The sequence below is a fragment of the Cyanistes caeruleus genome, chromosome 27 (genome assembly GCF_971803275.1).
Source record: "Cyanistes caeruleus chromosome 27, bCyaCae1.hap1.1, whole genome shotgun sequence".
Classification (NCBI taxonomy): domain Eukaryota; kingdom Metazoa; phylum Chordata; class Aves; order Passeriformes; family Paridae; genus Cyanistes; species Cyanistes caeruleus.
The window spans coordinates 503,919-524,595 of NC_141727.1; the positions used below are offsets into that span (position 1 = coordinate 503,919).

Below are 20,677 nucleotides of genomic sequence, written 5' to 3' on the forward strand. Positions count from 1 at the left end.
AAAACACATCTTTAGGGCTGCTCTGCCTGGGGTTCCTCCTCCTCACTTGCAGAATTTTGGCCTCACAGCCATTTGTTCTGGGCCTGCTTTTACAGCCAGGCACAAAACCCTGAAAGCCAGAACAGCTCAGCTCCAGCTGGAATTTTACTCATACAAAGAATTTAATCAGTAATCCCAAGGAATGAAAAACCTCAGCAAGGGCAGAGCTGAACACGGATCAAGCAGGGACTGTAAAAAAGCTTTACATGGGCAGACTGCAGGAAGAGAGGAGAAAAGTTCACTTCTGGACTATTGATAAGTCTTGGTGCTCTGCCGATACCTTGAGATCTCTCCCAGCCTGGGAATGGCCTCGCTCCAAGCTGCAGCTCTGGGCGCTGCTTGGCTTTGTTTGCTGCTGCTCCAGCCTCACAAAGAGCTCGTTAGTGAGAGCAGAGTGCTTCCCAGGCTGGACAGGGACTGCAGCCACGCTCTGGCTCACAGTTGGAGCTCTGGGGGCACGCTTTGTTCATCACTGCCCCTTAAAGGGCTTTTGGTTTGCCAGACAGTGGAGGAATGGTTGCACTGGAGTCATTTCCACAGCTCACCACATCCAAACACGTTTTTATTGGAGGGGAATGCGATCAAAGCTTCCTCCACACCCTGAGCTGCAGGTTTGGCTTCCTTTGACAGATGTGGGTTCAAATTCCACGGGGTTTTGTGGCCTCAGACAGCCCTAGAGGGGCCTGGAGGCTCATCCCTCTGTGCAGTCCATGCCCAGGTGAGTCCTGGGGGAGCAGGGAGCGCTCCCAGTGCCCCCTGCCCTCCCTGACACTCTGGGAGCAGACTGACCATGGCCACTGCTTGTGCTGCGTCTTCTCCTGAATGGGAAAAGTGCAGAGCTGGAAAAGCTCCATCTAAACAGTTCCCAGTGTCCTTAGTGGGATCATTGCTGTGATATTCCTGTCCTCGTCCCTTTGTCACCATTGCTTTCCTGCTGCCCTTTCACAGCTACCTCACCTGAGGCTGCTCCTCTCAGTGCTGCCATCTCCCAGACTGGTTTTTTGGAGTTAAAACTGTCCTGGAGGGTGAAATCCTCCCCTGAGGCCTCGGGGACTCTGGAGCAGTGGGGCCATCGGGACAGTTCCCATCAAACCACAACTCCTTTGTCCCCAAGCCCGGCTCAGCCTTGGCTGCTCCCCAGCTCTGGAGCAGCTGGGATAAAATTAATGGCACTTGGAATACAATTAATGGCAACTGGGATACAATTAATGGCAATGGGGTTACAATTAATGGCAGCTCCAGCACGAGGCTCAGAACAGCCTGACTGGGCTCATATTTAACATTCCAAGTCTCCTCTGCTTCTTTGCAGAGACAACTGAACCGATTCTTTTTCTTTTGTCTGGAACGGATCAATCCGGATCTTTGGGGCTGATTTATGCCTCTTGCTCCCTTCTGAAAGAGCTTGTCCTCCCCAAGGCAATTAGAAAATCTCAGTGAGAGGGAACGGGGAGGGCTGAGCCTGCTTTTACTGAGCTGCTGACTGAGATTCCATCAGGGGGTTGATCCTTTCCATCCCTGAATTCCCTGGGATTCACCTCAGGGACTGAGGGTATCCACATGAATGAGTTGGCCAGAGTTCCTGGTGGTCCCTGGATTCAGGCACTGGATGACAGAACACGATCCATCCATGGAAAAACAGGTGTGATTTTTAGGAATCTTGTGTGTGCATCTCCTGGGAATTTATTGTGCTGTCCCCAGCTCCTGGATGAGGAGAATTGAAACTTCCCCTTTCTGCTTTTGTATTTCTTTTTGGAAACTTGTTGGGAAGAGACAGGATCAGCCAAGGAGGACAATGTGTTGGCCAAGGGCCAGGTGGAGGGACATCATCCCTGGCAGTGTCCCAGGGCAGGGGCCCTGGAGCAGCCTGGGACAGTGGGAGGTATCCCTGCCATGGCAGGGGTGGCACTGGGTGGGCTTTGAGGTCCTTTCCCACCCAAACCATTCCAGGATTCCATGATCTGGCTCTCAGTCATGTCCCAAAACCTGGAGGAGACCCAGAGGGATGTTGGGAATCAGGAGTGACACCGACCATTCCCAAGGGGATGCTCAGCACAGGCCTCTCCCTCCCTTGAATCCATTGGCATTTGAGTGTTTCAATCTCCAGCACATCCCAAACCCCCCCAGTGTTTTGGGGCTGTTTAGGGTGTGATGGCCCCAAGCTCTGCTCAGTGACAGGGACATGTAGGGGGTGCTGCAGTACCAGTGATAAATCCCAGTTAATCCTTGGAAAACTGGAATTGAGGGTCTGCATTCCAGCCCAGCCAGGGCAGGATGATGCCATTTCTCTTGGAATCTCTATCCCTGCCAAGAGAACATGGTGGAAAGTTGGGAATATCCTTTGGATGTGATGGGTCTGCAAGTTTTGGTTGTTTTTTTTTTTTTTCCCCTGTTCTGATCACTTTTGCTCTGATGGACATTTGAAGGTTTTGTCGTTGTTGGGGATTTTTGAGGGTTTTTTTCCTCTGTTATGGTTTATTCACTGAAATATCGATTCCTCATCAAAAATTCATCAGCATTTTTGGCCCTAACCCACCACTTTCCAGCCAAGAAATGGCTTTTCTGCCTCAGAAAAAACCCTTTTGCTCAGATACAACTCACATTTTGTGAACACGTCTTTTCTCCTGAAAAAAACCCAGCTGCATGCAAACAAAATTTCCTTTTGATGGATAATCTTTGTCCAGTCCCATTGGGAACATCAAGCTTGCAGTGTCTAAACCCTTCTGGCAACTTTTTTTAGGAGGGGGTGGATTTTTGGAAACACCATTTCTCCTTTGTCCAGCCTGAGTGAGAGCATGGTACAGGCACAGCTGGAGCCGGCAGAGCCTTTCCTCTGTCAGACACCAAAACATGAATCTCTGTCTCTTCAAAAGCTTTTTTTAGGGCTTTCCAGCTCTGGAAAAGCTGTGAATTCCCACTTGGCTTTCTCCACTTGTCCCTCCCAGAGTGAAAAGTGTCCCTATTCCCAATTTACAGATAAAGGAATTGGGAAATGGAGAATTAAAGAGTAAAAGCAGTGGTGGGCACGAGGCACCCCCAGACCCAGGCCCTGCTTTATCTCTTGCTTTCCTTGGGGGATGGACCTCGATGATCTTTAGGTGATCTCGATGATCCCTTTTAGGGATCCTTTCCAGGATTCCCTGGGAATGGGACTCTGGTCCCCTGCCAGCCCTGCTGTCACACTTTGGGCTCAGAGGCTCTGTGACCAGGCTGATGTGCCATAACCAGTCGGGGAAAGAGGGAAGAGTGCCAGGAGCTCTGTTCCCACCTGGTGCAAACACAACCAAGGAGCTTCTGACTCAAGAGACTTTGGGGTTTAATGATATTTTAAGGTTTCTTTTGTCTTTGGCTCCCAGCTTTACCAGAGCTTTGGTGTGGAGCTGCAAGATTTCGGCTTCTGCTCTGTGTAATGCTCCCTTGGACTTTCCCAGGGCTGAGGAACTGAGGTTTAACATTCCTGCGTTCCTTAGGGAACAGTGGGAGCCTGCAGAGCTGGGAGCTGGCTGAGACCTGGGCTGGGATTTCTGCTGCTTTTTTCCCTCTGCCCAACACAGGTCTTGGTTCTTCTGCTTCCCTTCACCCCGAGCCTTTCCCAAGGCCTTTCTGTCCCTGAGCTTTGGCTGACCCAAAGATGCAAAGCCAAGAAACGAAATGTTCAGAGCCTCAGGCTGAGCTCCTGCTGCCCCCGCTTTGAGTCCAGCTTGGAAGGGAGAGGACAAAGCCAAGCCCAGGGAGATTCAGCCCAGAAGGGGAGGGTTTGTGCCTCCTGCCTCCCTCATTAACGGGAGCCGTTCGCAGGGTCATTAGCGAGTCCCTAATTGTTTGATTACCCCAAGGAAGCAGAGCAGGAGGAAATGGGCCCGCGGGGTCTCTGGGATTCAGCCAGCCAAGCGCCGCGTTTGTTATTTGTGTGTTGTGTTTAGGGGCAGGTTCAAAAGCAGCCAGGTGGGAAATGTTGGATGCAGGAGCAGGGCTGGATCCAGCAGTATGGAATTCACGTGCTGGTGGCAGAAAATGGGATAACACGAGACAGGATAATTGGGAATAACCGGGAATCGGGGTGGGTGGAAGGAAAAGCTGCTCAGTTCCTCCTGTCCTCTGTCTCCAGGGGGGCACTGCAGCTCTGGTCGGGAATCCTGTGCTGTTGCTGGGATTTGACTCCCTCCTTTGGAAAACTTGTTCCCCCTGCCCTGCCCTGCCAGAGCAGCCTCATCTGAGCATTCCACCTGTGCTATTTGTCTGTTGTCCTTATCTGAGTCCCGGCTATTCCCTCCAGAACTTCCATCTTCCAGCTCCGGGATGCTCCAGGACCAGCAGAGCTCCAATCCAGCCCCTGCCCAGATGTTCCCGGGTGAGGAGAGCCAGCATGACTGATTGCAGGTGATGGGTATCAGACATCAGGAATAAAATAAAACCGAGCAAAAATCAGATTTTCAATCAGGCTGGACTGGGAGCCGTGAGCACTCACACTCTGTCACAGTGTCTGGAGCAATAAACCTCGGATTCTCCCCAAGTGCACAGACCAAGTTAATTTGGATGTGGACAGGACCATTGTGAGGGGTCAGCTGGGTGTTAACAACAGAATCAGGGTTTTATTTTGCTGCTCTACACGGGCTCCATTATCCCTTCGTACAGGAACTGAGTTTAATCACATCTGGCAGACCTGCTGCCTGTAATGTGTCCCAATATCCCATTACATTTTCAATTTACATGTATTACCTTTCCCTGGAAAAGTTCCCTGCGCTTCTGTCCGCAGAATTAAATGGCCATTATGAAAACAGAGCAGGACATTTCAGCGATCTGCGTGTTTGATCTCACCCTGGGAGGCAATTAGTGCTAATAAGTCCTATATCCAGTGTCTACTTCTGATTTGACTCAAAAATAGAGCAGCTAAAAGGCCTGAGGCGGGCCGGCAGTTCCAGAGGGTGATTCCCTTCCCACAGAACGGCCGATGATGGGGAACAGAGGAGCCGTGTCTGGGCAGTGGAGATCACAGCCAAATCCGTGTCTGCAGTGACTCTGGGGAAGGAGCGAGCAGCATCCCAAAGCAAGGCTGGGTTAGGCTGAGCCTAAACACAAACACACACCCGGGAGCCAGTGACGGTGCTGAGATCGAGAATTAAAGCAGGTGTTAAAGGCTCAGCAGGAGAGGGAACACGTTCCAGAGCAGGTCTAGAAGGAGAGGAGGGTTTGATGCCCGTAATCTCAATTGATCAGGGCGTTTCCAACCTGCTCCTCCCTGCCATGGCAGGGAAAGAGGAGAGAGCCATTGATCACATGGAGTCATTAATCACAGTCATTAATCGCCCGGAGCTGTGCCCGGGGGTCCCTCAATCCCCAGATCGCTCTGCAGGAACACAGCCTGGAGAATGGACATCCCAGGATGTTTCACAGGCAGCATCAGCAGCCTCTGGCATTTACCAGCTGAGGCATCCCCAGCCTGAAGCTCGGGAAAAGGAGCTTTTATAAACTTTGCAGCTCCTGAACGTGTTGGGACCCCAGAACCAGGCGCAATAAAGGCCTTAGTTAATGCAAATACGGACAGCAAGGAGAACAGCAATAATGAGAAAGAAAAATCAAAGGAACGGGTGAATATTCCACAATGCAACATTGCCCTCAGCTCCTGCAGGACCTGGTGGGATTTAGTGTTTGAGACAGCAAGAAATGAGAGACAGAATGTGGTTGTACCTGGAGTTTTATTCCCAAATGCAGGAATTGGAGCCCAGAGCTGTAAAAGCCTAGAGAAGCTGGTTTAGGGTTTCAGGAGCAGGAGAGGTGGATATGGGGTAAGGACATCTTCCAGGACCGGTCTGGGGGTGTTCACTGGCTTTTGTAGCAACTCCTCCAGGAAACCCTGAGATCCACTTTTAATGTGCTGTAAAATCCCCAAGCTTTGGCAGCATTTTAAATGGAATTAGGATTCATTTAACCAGAGGGAAGTTCAAAGGTGACAGAAGGAGTTGAGATGGAACAGAATTTGGAACAGTAACAGTAAATTCAGAGCAAGGAAAATGAGCAGATAAAAGGGGGATACTCAAGGGATACTCTGGGGATACCAAGGGGACACTGGAGTGAGCTCCCTCTTCACCTACAAACACCAGCCACTCCCCTCCTCTCAGGACCCTCTCCAGCCTTTCAGTGCCTCACAAACAGGAATGTAAGAATGTAATTCTGGGGCTGCAGATAAAAGTTAAAGGCAGCACAGCGAGAATTTTCCTGGGACAGTGGAAATCGTCCCCCATTCCCTTTCTGTGGAGGGTGAGGGAATTCTTCTGGAAGCAAAAGAAAGCAAAGGGATGATAAGAGACCAAGAGCCTTGGAGACAAAGGTGTGCAGCTTCCTCCAGTTACAGACCTGGATAATGGAATTCCAGACTGGGCTGGGATGGAAGAGATCTTAGAGCCACCCCAGCCATGGCAGGGACACCTCCCACTGTCCCAGGCTGCTCCAGCCCCAATGTCCAGCCTGGCCTTGGGCACTGCCAGGGATCCAGGGGCAGCCCCAGCTGCTCTGGGCACCCTGTGCCAGGGCCTGCCCACCCTGCCAGGGAACAATTCCTGCCCAATATCCCATCCAGCCCTGCCCTCTGCCACTGGGAGCCATTCCCTGGCTCCTGGCCCTCCATCCCTTGCAAACACCCCTCTCTGTGTTCCTTGTAGGCTCCCTTTGGCCATCCCCAGGTCCCTGTGAGCTGTCCCCAGTCCCCATGGAGGGACCAGAAAGGGATTTTTGTGCTGCCTCCCAAAGGTGCTCCTTACACCAGGAATTCCATGCAGGCAAAGTTAGAGCCCTCCCAACCCTTCCTTTCCCAAAATCCTTCCCCTGTCCCCTGTGGAATCACTTGTCAGGAATCATTGCCCAGCAGAGCCATCACTGCCTCAGAGCAGCTTTGGCCCAGCTGTTGGAATAAAATCTTCCCATGTTCCAACCCCTCTGTGTTTTGTACCACACCAGGCACAGCTGGCTCAGAGACTCCCAGCCCTTGATCCCAAAAATAACGAGCAGCTGGAATACACCACCCACAGCTCCCAGCCACGAGCTGCTTTTCCAGGAAAACTCTCTGGAAGCTCAGTGCCTGCGAGCACACCCTGTCTGCCCCGAGCTGCTATCGATCCCAAGCCTCAGCTCCATTGGATTTCTCTCCAGGCACAGGAGGAATGAGATTCTCTATCAAAACAGCAGAGCCCGGCAGCAATCACAGAATATCTGGGCAGAGATCTCTCTCCTTTGTTGTGCAGGCAGCAAACAAAGCTGGGAATCTTTTGTGCTTATTTAAAGACAAAAGTGCTGGATTTGTTTGGGAAATTGTGACCCTGATTTCCATCATGTCCCTGGATTGTTCCCATTGAGGGGACAAAGCTGTGCTGCTGTCACAGAGGTGACATCGGGGGCCAGGGATGGCAGCTCCTCTTCTGGGCTGGCTCTTTTCCTATCCCAGAGCTTCAACCCCCAAGTTCTCAGCCACTCACTGGTTTCACACCGTGGGTGTGCTCCCAGAAATTCCACAAGCTGGGAAACTGAGGCCCAGGTGGGCAGAGGGTGAGGCACAGGTGTGGAAACTGCAGCTCATCCTGAGCCACTCCTGGAAGGGGATGGAGGAGATGGGAAAGTTCAGCTGCAGAACAGGGAGGGGGAAATGACCAATGTGAGACAGTCAGGGATGGAAAGGAAAGGGAAAGGGAAAGGGAAAGGGAAAGGGAAAGGGAAAGGGAAAGGGAAAGGGAAAGGGAAAGGGAAAGGGAAAGGGAAAGGGAAAGGGAAAGGGAAAGGGAAAGGGAAAGGGAAAGGGAAAGGAAACTCTGGAGCTCAGGGAATTGGGCAATGTTTTCATCTCTGGGAAGTGAACTCAGATGATTCCAGCAGCCACAGCCTCCTGGTTCCACTGATGGATACAAGTCTAAAGTCTGGCCTGGAAGGGAGATTTCAGTCTGAATTCCAGTGAAATGAGGAGCAGAGATCCTGGAATCCCTCCCCAGTCTTGAGCTGCCAGGCTCAGTCTGTGGCTGTGGCTCATCCTCTCCGTTTGTCTTTCCCAAAACTGAGGTTCCTTTTTCCCCCACCACTGAAGACCTTTCAAGAGGAAGCAGAATTTCCCATGCAGCCTTTTCCAATGAAAACATTCCCACTTAAATCTGGGACAACAAAGGTTTCCTTCCTCATCCAGGCAGAGGAGGAGGTTCCAAACCCCTCAGATTGAGCCTCTGCAATTTGGTTTTTGCTGCACTTTTCCCATTCTCAGATATCAAAAATCCCTCGCTGTCCACTGAAGTGTCAAATCCCTTTTGCTACACAGAAAAATCACTCAAAATGACATTTTAAGGCTACAGGCTTTGGTGGGATCCCTGTGAGTTCTCCCTGAGTTCTTTCTCAGGGAGTTTGGCTCAAGAGCATTTGGTTTCTTCCCACCAGAGCCTGGAAAAGGCTTTTATTGACCCAAAAGGGGAGGTGACAACAGGAGAAGCCAGGAAAGCACCATTCTCTGTTCCAGGCAGGTGGAGTGAGCTCCTCGGGGTCACTCACCACCGGTGTGGGAGGAGAAAACCCCAAATCCAGAACACCGAGCTCCCAGAACCCCTGTGGAAGAAGTGGGATGTGAAGAGGATAAATCCTAGAAGCCCTGGGTTTCTGTCTCCTGGCTGTGATTATTGCAAACCTCTGTAGCCAGGGCTTTGCTGGGAGGGTGGAATTGTGCAATGAGAGATTTGGGGTTTGTCGTTGATATTTAAAGCATCCTCTATTCCCTGTCTGGCTTTTTGCCATCAGAAGGAGGCTGAGCACCCTGGGATCAGGGGAATTCCTCCTTCACTGAGGGAACAAATAAATCCCTGGGTGCAAGATCTGCAGGAGAGTGGCCTGATGGGAAAGGAAAACAGGAAACAAAAGATGTTACAGAATCCCAGACTGGGTTGGGTTGGGAGGGACCTCAAATCCCACCCAGTGCCACCCCTGCCATGGCAGGGACACCTCCCACTGTCCCAGGCTGCTCCAGCCCCAATGTCCAGCCTGGCCTTGGGCACTGCCAGGGATCCAGGGGCAGCCCCAGCTGCTCTGGGCACCCTGTGCCAGGGCCTGCCCACCCTGCCAGGGAACAATTCCTGCCCAATATCCCATCCAGCCCTGTCCTCTGGCACTGGGAGCCATTCCCTGCCTCCTGTTCCTCCATCCCTTGTCCCCAGCCCCTCTCCAGCTCTCCTGGAGCCCCTTTAGGCTCTGCAAGGGGCTCTGAGCTCTCCCTGGAACCTCTCCAGGTGAGCACCCCCAGCTCTCCTGGCCTCTCAGGTTTGATTTCAGGTTTTGGCTCCATGTCCTGTTCCAGTTGCCAGGGAATATTGAGCAGGAACTGGGAAACATCCCAGATATTGCCACAGTGGGTGAGGTTTTCCAGGGATGTGTCCAGAGGCTGCACAGAGGGAGCTGCAGTTGGAAAAGTTCTCGGGGAATGTCCCAGGCAGGAGAGAGTCCCATTCCCCAGGCACAGCGCTCGGCTGCTCCTGGGGAAAGGCTCTGTCTCCCTGGCAATGCTCTTTGGAAAATGCAAAGTGCTGTGGAGCAGGGATGTCTCCCAGGCGATGCCCTTTGGAGGGAGAAGCTCGGGAAGAAAGGAGTTCAGAGCATGAGGGAGATGGCAGTGGGGATCCTGGGCACCAGAATCGGTGTCACCCGAGCACCCTGAGCCTCCCCTGCCCTGCTCAGCCCCTCCAGGGCTTGTGGAAAACACCGAGCAGGAAAAACCTGACCTGGAGATCCTGAACGTCCCTGACACCTGGGGGAACCCAAAGCCACCAGTGGGAGGTGTAAATGCACTGGAAATGGGAGCCAGAGGGAGCAGAGTACAAAGCAGGGATGGGAATTTCCAGGAGGAGCAGGGGGTGCGAATGAGATGGTCCTGAAAGTCCCTTCCCAGCAAAGCCATTCCATGGATCTGTGACTCCATCCTGTGCTTCCACTGCTCCCCAGCACTGCCCAGCCCCCCCCGACCATGTCCCCAAGTGCCACATCCACAGGGCTTTAAATCCCTGAAGGGATGGCCACTGCAAACCTCCCTGGGCAGTTCCCAGGCCTGAGCTCCCTTTCCATGGGGAAATTCCTCCACCCTGAGCCTCCCCTGGCCCAGCCTGAGGCCGTTCCCTCTCCTCCTGTCCCTGTTCCTGGCAGCAGAGCCCGACCCCCCCGGCTGTCCCCTCCTGCCAGGGACTTGTGCAGAGCCACAAGGGCCCCCTGAGCCTCCTCTGCTCCAGGCTGAGCCCCTTTCCCAGCTCCCTCAGCCTCTCCTGGGGCTCCAGCCCCTTCCCAGCTCCATTCCCTGCCCTGGACACGCTCCAGCCCCTCCAGGTCCTTCTTCAGCCCTCCCAACCCTGACCCCAGGATGTGAGGTGGGGCCTCACCATTGAACTTTGCCTTTTTTCTTTCTTCAGCAGCACTGAAATTGCTGAGAAAGCTCTTCCTGCAGAGACACAGAGTTGGGAATGAAGGGTCAGGCAGGTCCCACAGCAGGAATCCTGGAGTCCCTGTTCCCCAGTGGATTCCCTCTGAGTGATCCTGATTCTCTGTTATTGGTGCTTTGCTTTGCCCTAACCCAAAATTCAGGTGGAATTTGGGCTGCCTGTGAACAGCTTTTTCATCCTGAAAGAATCTTTAAATAATTTTCCTGTTTGGAATTCAAAGAAAGACTCCAAAATCTCAATTTTTTTGTCACTGAGGAAGAAAAACTTGAACAAGTCAAAACATTGGGTCTTAAAGCTGTTTATTTCCATTTGACCTTTAAAACCCATTTGTGGTGTAAACTCAGTGACACCCCTGAGCTCCAAGTTATTCCAAACAAAAAACATTTTGTTGGAAATGACAAAATGGGCTTTCAGCAATTTCTCAACATTTTTCTTCCTTCAAGCAGAAGATTCATCAAATTGATCCTTTCCCTGGGGTATTTTTGGCTTCAACAAATTGTCATTGCCTGGAGAAGGGAGATGTTGTCAGTGGGAAAGCTGCACCAGGAGTTTGAGGAACAGCCCTGTTGGGCAGGGGAACGGGCAGGGCAGGGATGGAGGCTTGGGAATGTGGCTCTGCTGAACCCTCCATGGGGCTGTGCCACTCAACGTTATCTCTTACCAATCCCTGTCCTGGGCTAAAGCCCTGCTGCCACATTTCCTGCTCAGTCCTGGCACTGCAGCTCCATCATTCAGCAGGGAGTTTTTATAAAACATGAGTGGAATCCTAATTCCCACCCTGGACTGGTTCCAGTCTCCCTGCTGGTTCTCTCCCACTCTTTCCTGGGAGCTCCTGGTTCTGCTTTGGGGTTCTGGGGGCTCTTAGCCTGGGCAGGTTTGCTGGAGAGGGTCCCAGGGATCCCACCCAGGTTAGGGGGTTACTCACAGAAAAGCAGCATCAGAGCTGCCATTCCCATTCCCACTTTTGAGGTTGAATTTTCATGGAATTATTCCAGGCTGGTTGGAATGGGAAGGGACCTTAAGGACCCTCTCATTCCCATCCCTCCATGGGCAGGGGCACCATGAACACCACCAGAACAGGTTCTGATTTTCTGTCTTTGGAGGATTTCTGTTTTGTCTGAAGCAGCTCTTGCTGACCCCACGTTTTGGGTCTCTGCTCTGTCCTTGTCTCTTCCCAGTTTTGTTTTCCCTGGCTGGTTCCAGACTCCACGTGTGTGCCTGGATTTTGGTGCTACAGGGAATTTTCTGTTATTTTCCTGTGTTTAATTCACCACCCCAATTCCTGGCGAACTCCCAAACCATTTGCAGGAGCTGCTGCTCTGGGATTTGAGGCAGAGTGTGGGGGTTTGGTGCAGGGAGAGCAGGAGAGCAGCTCATTCATTCCCTGGGAAAACTGTTGGATCTGACCTGTCCTTCCCCAGCAGGGACGTGGGCAGGAATCCTCCTCCCAAGCCAGGGATATCCCCGGGATCAGCACAGCAAACCAGGACAGGGAGAGCAGGGAGGGAGCTGAGAGCAGGCAGGGATTTATTTGTGGTTGTGATGAGGGAGCTCCTGGTTCAGCCCTGGAAATCCCAAACTCCAGCTTGACAAGCATGCCCAGAGCCCTCCCAGGCCTTTGCCTTTTTGCTGCTTTCAGTTATTTGGGAAAAATCATCAAGATCTGCCATTTCCCTCCTGCTTTATTCCAGACACTTGTTGGTTCCCAGCCCATCCACATGGATTTGCACCCCTAAACACACTCAGGTGGAGAAATACGCGGGAATAAATGGATTTGGAGCAGACTGAGAACCAGCAGGTTCTCCCAGCCCTTTACCTCCATTTCCTTTGCAGTGCTCTGTAATCCAGCAGGTCCAGAGGCCGAGGGATTTACTTTGGAATTGTCCCAGCAATTGTCCCAGCAGAGGAAGGCCCAGCTCAGAGCAATGCCCTGGCAGGTTTAGGATGTGCAGCAATGGACAATTTGGAGTGAGGGTGCTCAACCTTCATCACACAAACCCTGCCTGTGTCACACCAACCCCGCTGGAGCAGCAGAACCTTCCCCATGAGCCACTGGCCATCCTCCTCCTCCTGCCTCTCCCAGGGCTTCCTCCCTGTTTCATCCTCTGACTGAGAGCACGACCCTCTGACAGCAAGCCCAGTGCCCATGCAGGGATGAGCTGGGTTCTGGGGTGGGATGGATGTGTCAGCTCTGGGCTAGAAAGGTGTGAGAGGGAACTGGAGCACAGGAGCCTCTCGAATACCTGAGATCAGCCTGCTGGGGTGGATCCTGATGCCTTTACTCTCCTGTGCTGTACTGCCAGGAGCCAGGCTGCCCGAGGAGCCTGTCCCTGCCCCTGTGCCACCCTGTCCCTGCTGGCACTGGAACAGGCAGGGGAAGGGGGGCAGTGGTGCCAGCAGAGCCTCCCCGTCCTGCCCCTGCTCCTGGTGAGGGACTGAGGCTCTGTGGCTCCTGCCAGCCAGGATGGGATTCCCAAGGGAAAATGGGCTCTTGCCTGCTGTGATTCCAGAGGTTGTTCCTGCCACAAGCACAAACAGGGAGCTTGGAGAGGGCTGACAGCACTGATAGCTCAGCTGGGGAGCAGGAGCAGGAGGGAACAGTGACAGGAACTGAGGGCAGGGGAGGGAAAAGCCTGGAGACTGCTCAGAGGCGTGAGGAGATGGAGCAAAGGCACATCCAGGGTAACAAACCGGAGTCTGTCTGTACTGACACAGCTCTGGGGCTGGAAGGCACCTGGGGAAGGATGTTCTGGGGATGTGGGGAAGGATGGGCTCCAGGAGGCTGATCCTGAGGCCACAGATCTGTTCAGGGCAGAGGAGCTGGTTCTCAGCACATCTCCATCAGCCAGGCACTGTCCCAGCACCGGGAACTTCCCGGGCAGGGCTGGCCAGAATCCCCGGAGAACAAAGCCCAGCCCCTGAAAGCCCCGAAGCTGCTGGGAGGGCTCCATCACCAGATGGACCTCAGAAAATGCCCCGAGGGGAACGACACATCCCTGCCAGCGCTGCAGCTCTGCAGGTGTGTGAACCACTGGCAGATGCTGAAACAGTTCCTGTCTCCATCCCTGAGAGTGCTGGATACCAACAAAAGGCAGGAGCCTGGATTCTCCCTCTGAAAGCCTTCAACAGCTCAGCTCCCTGCTCGGCCAGGCTGGAAAAGTGAAGTACAAAGTCCCACTGCAAGGCTTTGATGACTCCCAAACTCCCCCAAAAGCAGAGCCCAGCTCTGGGAGAATTCGCAGGGAGTTCATTCCCTGCTCTCCATCTGTCCCTGCCAACAAGTACAAGTTTTCCATTCAAGCTGGGAATCAATGCCAGTGACTTAAGAGAGATGTTGTCACCAGGATCCTTCTGAGGGCTGAAAAATGGCATGGGCAGCATTTAGAGAAAGGGAGGAGAATCCATCAGAGGAACTTTGCCTCCTCTTGCCTTCCCTTGGCTTTCAGGAGCTGGGCTGTGCTTGGCAGGGAGAGGCTGTGGAGCCAAGGTGACCAATTTTCCCTGTTTGTCTCCCTCTGGCTCTGCCAGCTCCCTGGGAGAGTCACAAGCTCAGGTTTGCAGCTCAGCACAGCCTCAGCATCCTGGATTCCCACCCTGGTTTCCATCCCAGGTACTGCCCACCTGTGCAAACCAGGGCAATTCTGTCCTCTGGCCTTTTCCACCGCCTTTGCTCACCCCAGGCACCACCTGAGGGGCGTCACTGGCGGTGCAGGGGCTTTGATGGGGGTTTTGCTCCCTGGCATCACCAACTGTGGGGCTTTGTCACCTCCTAGGCCTGCAAGTCTGTCCCAGTTCTGTCCTTATCTTCCAGCCCCCAAAATTTCCTTTCTCTTTCCTTTTCCTGGGCTTCTGTCATGTTTTCCTGCAGTCAGCACAAATCTGCAGCTACTTCCAGTCCATTTGAAATTCCACTGGTATTTTGGGGCACATAAATGATCTGCCTTCAGAATCTCCCCTGGCTCTGGAGTGGAGATGTGCACAAATGGAATGCCAGGGAAAATCAGGAATGTCACATCCAATTCATCAGAAAATCTAACACAGCCCCTCCAGCCTGGATTGGGCTGGGAATATCCAGCAGCCTGGATATTATCCTGCTGGAACAGCCAGCAGGAAGAGCTAAAGGGATCCTTCACTCCCTCACCCCCAAAAATTTTAACTCTTCCCTTTAAGCCAGAAGATGCCAGTGAGTGCTGGGGGTTTGTGCTCAGGGGCCTGGGTTTGGTGCACATGGAGAAAGAAGGGACAGGAGGGTTCTCCAGAGCATCTGAGATGTGAAGTGCTGCCCAAGCTCTGAAATGCAGCCATTTCTGACATTGCAGAGCCACAGGGTGAGATCCAAGGGTGTTGAAAATGTCCAAAGGAGGGACACGAGGATGGGGAAGGGTCTGGAGGGGCCACACGAGGAGCAGCTGAGGGCACTTGGCCTGTTCATCTGAAGCAGGGGGGGCTGAGGGCAGAGCTCACTGGGGCTGCAGCTGCTCCCCGGGGGCAGCTCCGATCTCTGGGACAGGGACAGGACCCAGGGAATGGCTGGAGCTGGGCCAGGGGGTTTGGGATGGATCTCAGGGAAAGGTTCTTCCCCCAGAGGTGCTGGCACTGCCCAGGCTCCCCAGGGAATGGTCCCGGCCCGAGGCTGCCAGAGCTCCAGGAGAGCTTGGACAGAGCTCCAGGGATGAACAGGGTGGGATTGCTGGGGGGTCTGGGCAGGGCAGGAGTGGGACTGGGAGATCCTGGGGGGCATCTCCAGCTCAGGATATTCCAGGATTCCATTAGTCCAAGAAACAAATAAGCACCATTAATGAGGAATTATTTGCTAAAAGCTTCTCTGAAGATCCAGGGGCTCCTCAGCCCCACCTGCAGCGCTGGCTGCCAGGTCTGCCTCAGTTTCCTGGTTAATTAAGTGGGAAAGGGAAGCTGATGCAGACAGGAGCCAGGGGGGTCATTAGAAAAGCTCAGCCAGGAGTGAGCTGAACATCAGACCCAGGGCATGAATTATTTATCCACATTAACATTTCCAGCACAATGAGGAAAATGAGCTGGAAATACCTCTGTGCTCTGCCCAGCACCTCCCAGGATCTTTCCTTCCCTTACACAAGAACTATGGAGCTGGGGATGTTTTGGCTGGCTGAGGGATTTTGCAGGATGTGACCTGTGCCCTGGAGAGCACCGTGATTGAATCCTGGGATGAGATTTATTGGAGCTGCAAAGAAAACCAAATTGACAACTTTTTGCAATCCTCCCCAAAATGGCACTGAAAATCTTTCAGTGCAGGGAAGGCTGGATGCAAAATGCAATGAGAAAGTCAAAAAACCTTTGGAGGGGTGCTCAGGGATGGTTTGAGCTGCCACACAATCCCCCAGGCAAGTCCAAGCTTGGTCAGATTTACAGGAAAGCTCCAACATGAGAGGATGAAAATACAATTTCACATCTCCCCCAGCCTCATTTCTGCCCTTGCAAACATAGCAGTCTCCAGCTTTCTGTGCCTGTCCCTTCAGTGCAGTCACATCCATATTTCCATGGATTTGGGAATGTGGTGAGTCCACACAATGAGAGAGGAGAGTAACAGCAGACGAGCACAGAGCCACAAACACAGGGAGCTCCCAGCAGCCAGGTCAAGAGTTCCACTTTAATGGAAATATTTGTTCAACAACACTGATCTGCAGCAACAAATTAAGTGACTTTTATTATCTTTTTTTTTCCCCATGAATGCTTCTTTCCAAGGGAAGAGGTTTAAGATGTGGAGCTAGTCAGAATCTGCTTTGCTGGGTTTATTTGTCATAAATTGGAATCAGTGCAAAAATCTGCACTATCAGTTACAGATTGGGGCCTTCTAGAGAGAATAATGAGGAGCAAACTTCCAGCTGGAGCTGGGCTGGGAGCTGGGAATGTGCTGGGAATGTGCTGGCAGATGGATGCTGCTGCTAAGAGCAAATCTGGGTGTTGGTGCCAGGATGGGCTCAGCAGAGGGGGTGCCGTTAGGGCAGCCCCTGGGCAGGTTTGGCACCTCCAAATTCCATCCAGGAGAGCCCCAGGCTGGAGCAGCCCCAGCTCCCTGCAATCCCCCACACCTGCAGGAGGGGTCCTGTGCTGCGGGAGAGCTGGAGGTGGGACAGGGGAGGTGCTGAGTGTGGGTTTTGGGGGATGTGTTGTGGGGTGCTGCTGAACACAGTGCAGGGGCTGTGAGCCCTCCCCATTCCCCTCTGGATGCGCTGCCCAACTTCAGTAAATTTGGCCCAGTGGTTAAAAATTCAAAGCTTGACCAAGGACAGGACCCAGGGAATGGCTGGAGATGGGACAGGACAGGGTCAAGTTGGATATTGGAAAAGGTTCTTCCCCCAGAGGTGCTGGCACTGCCCAGGCTCCCCAGGGAATGGTCCCGACCCCGAGGCTGCCAGAGCTCCAGGAGAGCTTGGACAGCGCTCCAGGGATGGACAGGGTGGGATTGCTGGGATCCTGGGCAGGGTAGGAGATGGGATGGATAATCCTGGGAGACCCTTCCCACACAGAATTTCCAGGGTTGGCAAATCCAGCAGGTGCAGGAGCATCAGCCGCCCTGGGCTGTGCTGGGACAGCCCCTGCCCTCCCTCCCTGTGCTGAGATCCCCAGAGCGCTTCACCCCAGCTGAACACTGCACTCATGGAAACAAAGGCTCCTGCAGCCCAAACCATTCCATGAGCTCCCAGAACCCTGCTGACTTCCCCTGGCTGCCACTCAGGGAGATTTGCTGGGCCAAGGAATGGGAGCAAAGCAGCAATTTGGCTCTGCTGCCTGACCTGCCCCAATCCCAGGTGCTCTGGGAGCCTTTATTCCCTGCTCAGTCCCAAAGGCCCCAATCCCAGGTGCTCTGGGAGCCTTTATTCCCTGCTCAGTCCCAAAGGCCCCAATCCCAGGTGCTCTGGGAGCCTTTATTCCCTGCTCAGTCCCAAAGGCCCCAATCCCAGGTGCTCTGGGAGCCTTTATTCCCTGCTCAGTCCCAAAGGCCCCAATCCCAGGTGCTCTGGGAGCCTTTATTCCCTGCTCAGTCCCAAAGGCCCCAATCCCAGGTGCTCTGGGAGCCTTTATTCCCTGCTCAGTCCCAAAGGCCCCAATCCCAGGTGCTCTGGGAGCCTTTATTCCCTGCTCAGTCCCAAAGGCCCCAATCCCAGGTGCTCTGGGAGCCTTTATTCCCTGCTCAGTCCCAAAGGCCCCAATCCCAGGTGCTCTGGGAGCCTTTATTCCCTGCTCAGTCCCAAAGGCCATGCAGGGAGCAGAGCGAGGCCTTCCCTGGCACAGCCCCGCTGGAGGGGACAGGAGCTGGGTCCTGAGCAGTGACCAGGACAGGGACCTGTTCCCTGTGGAAAGACCTCTCCAGGCCCTCCTGGAGCTGCGATAAAGGACAGAGATGAGCTTTCCAAGAGGAGCTGGGATTGCAGTAATTGGGCAATAACAGAAACTCCAAATCCAAATCCAAAGGATCTTTTTCTTTTTTACTTTTTTTTTTTTTTTTAAACGATTCTATGATGGTTTTGTGGAAAAAAAAAAAACCACTCAAGAAGATGGGTTGGTTTATCCAGTGGGGGAAGAAGAAAAATCCTAATAGAGTCCAGCCCAGAACAGCTTTGGGAATGACAGGTTCCCAAAGAATCCAGCCCAGGAGCAGCTCTGCAATACAGGCAGTCTCTGGCTGTTCCAGGCAGGATTTGCTCTCTAATCCCAATCCAGATCCACTTTTTAAATATGAGTCTCACCCAAGGCCTGAGGAGTTTTGCAGCTTCCCAGAAACCACTGGCACTGCAATAAAAATCACCTGCTCGTTTCAAGAGTTGTATTTTTAGCCTGAGATTGAAGTGTTCTGCTCCAGCAGCCACTCCTGCAGGCAGAGAGGGGTTGTACCCTCAGCACTAAAGCTGGAGAATAAAATCCAGAGTAAATCCTTGCTAAGGATATTTTCCCAGCCAAAACTCCCCTGGAAGGACTGGCCAAATATTTTGTGCTTTGTTTTTTAGATAAAAGTGGAGGGAAGTGGCTGCTTGCCCCCAAAATGCTTTGATTTTCTTCATGGAAGTAAAGCCACAACATTTCTTTTACACATGAACCTCCCATTTCTCCTTTTCGGTTTTTTTAAGGCTTTTATTTCTGATATTGGATTTCAGCCAAAAAATATTGGTCCTCAATTACTGAAAATCAGTTTATTCTCTTTCTGAGCACTTGGCTTAATCCAGTACAGGAAAGTCCATTAATGAACTCTCTCCCAGATGAAAACAGAATCAAAGCTTTGCATTTCATAGGAGAAGCTGAGCAAGTTAAGGAGGGCCAGCAATATTTTAATTAAGCCTGGCTGAGATTGTCTCCTGCTACAAGAGCCCCTTTTAATTCCATTTGTTAAACTGTCCCACAGTGGATTGAATCCCCTCTCAAAGGGGTTTCTCCATGGTGGCAATGCCAGTCAATGCCTTTCCCTTGGCATTCCTGTTTCCCTTGGCCCAGCTGAGTCCTGGCTCTGCTCTGGGAGTGCCCGAGGGGCAGCGCCAGGGCTGGGCCCAGGCCCTGCAAGGAGCTTTAATTCACACCCATCCCGCTGGGTTTGAGGCATTCCTGGGCTGTCCAGCAGGGAATTCTGCTGGTGGCCCTGGGTAAAATCCATCTGGGAGACTGACAGGAGGGGCAGCATCAGTCGTGTCCCAGCCCTCTCCTTCCCAATGGGCCGATTGTCACTGCCAGGATCCTTGCCCTGGGATGTGCCAGCCCTGGGAGCCCTGCAGAGATCCCACAAAGTGTGGGAAAGCATCTCCCTCATTCAGGGAACAGCCTCGCCTCTGGCTGTGGCACTGGACCGTCTTTGGACCAGGAAAAATGTGAGGAATGTGTCCAAAGTTGGGGAAAGCGTGGGGAATGTGTCCAAATCTCTTCCCCACGTGACCAAAGTTCCTCAAGCTTGAATCCCAAGGTGTTCAGCAGCTGTTGTCAAGCTCTGTCTGGACGCACAGCGCTGCCCCAAGGTACCAAAAGAAGCTGGAACAGCCGGATCTGGGTTTGATAAGGCACTGCTGAAGCTGTTTCAGAGGAGTTCTGTGGCCTGTTTGCAGGAGGAGGCACTGCTGGGAGGGGAGATGGGGCTCACACAGACCCTTGGAGCACGGCCTGTGCCTGAAGGGGTTGGAAAGCTGAACCTCTGACCCCGTTGTCAGGAGCTCGTGGGCCAGGAATTTCTTCTAAGCAAAGGGAATATTGTGAGGGACATAAGAGTAGGGAAAATGTTGCCTGATTACTTCAAAAATCAGAGGATCAGGGAAGCTCATGGAACAGGCAGCTCTCTCTCATTCAGAAACCAGCACAGTTTCATTAATTCTGAAGAGCACTTGCATGGGGAATACTGAACCCACTGATGGGTGGGCTGAATCCCCCAGGGAAGGTTGGATTGGAAGCTCTCTCTGATTCCCTGGGTGCTCCAGCAAAAATTAAGGAAGAGATCTTTTCCAAACCCTGTTCCCCTCAAGGCTGGAAGCTCTCAGGTTCATTTCCAAACAAGGTTTTCCATTCAGGAGTTAGTTGGTCCCTGGTCCTCACAGAAACATGAATATTTACTGACTGTTGAGCCAAATTCCTTTTCCCTTCACCAAGGTGTAAATCAGGAGTGCCAGCACTGGAGTCCCCAGGGCCACACAGGAAAAGGGATCAGGGCCTTGGTGCCACAGACCTGGGGCTGGGAGAGACAATTCCCAGGAGCCAGGGAATGGCTCCCAGTGTCAGAGGGCAGGGCTGGATGGGATATTGGGCAGGAATTGTTCCCTGGCAGGGTGGGCAGGCCCTGGCACAGGGTGCCCAGAGCAGCTGGGGCTGCCCCTGGATCCCTGGCAGTGCCCAAGGCCAGGCTGGACATTGGGGCTGGAGCAGCCTGGGACAGTGGGAGGTGTCCCTGCCATGGCAGGGGTGGCACTGGGTGGGCTTTGAGGTCCCCTCCAACCCAAACCATTTTGGCATTGCATGATCTTCATGGGAGTCTCACTTTGATTCAAATCCACAGCTGGATTCCCACCACACCTGTGAAGGTTCTGTGCCCCATCCTACCCCACAAACCCTCCAGGGAATCCCTGACCATGACACATTGATGCCCTAATTAACAACAACCCATGGCAGAGCTAACACCACCACCTAATTAACATCACCCACTCCATGGGAGAAGCAGCCCTGAAGCTCAGATTCTCCTCATTTATCCC

At 52.9% G+C, this 20,677-nt stretch overlaps 1 protein-coding gene and 1 long non-coding RNA gene across 3 annotated transcripts in view; both read left to right on the forward strand.

The window, feature by feature from the left end:
• ASIC2 (acid sensing ion channel subunit 2) overlaps window positions 1-20,677 on the forward strand; it is a 370,847-nt gene that overhangs the window by 201,108 nt on the left and 149,062 nt on the right. The gene's annotated exons all lie outside the window — the stretch shown is intronic.
• On the forward strand, window positions 3,870-7,674 carry LOC147649115 (uncharacterized). The gene is made up of 2 exons (XR_015279591.1): window positions 3,870-3,981; window positions 4,313-7,674. It is a non-coding gene; the product is annotated as an uncharacterized LOC147649115 (long non-coding RNA).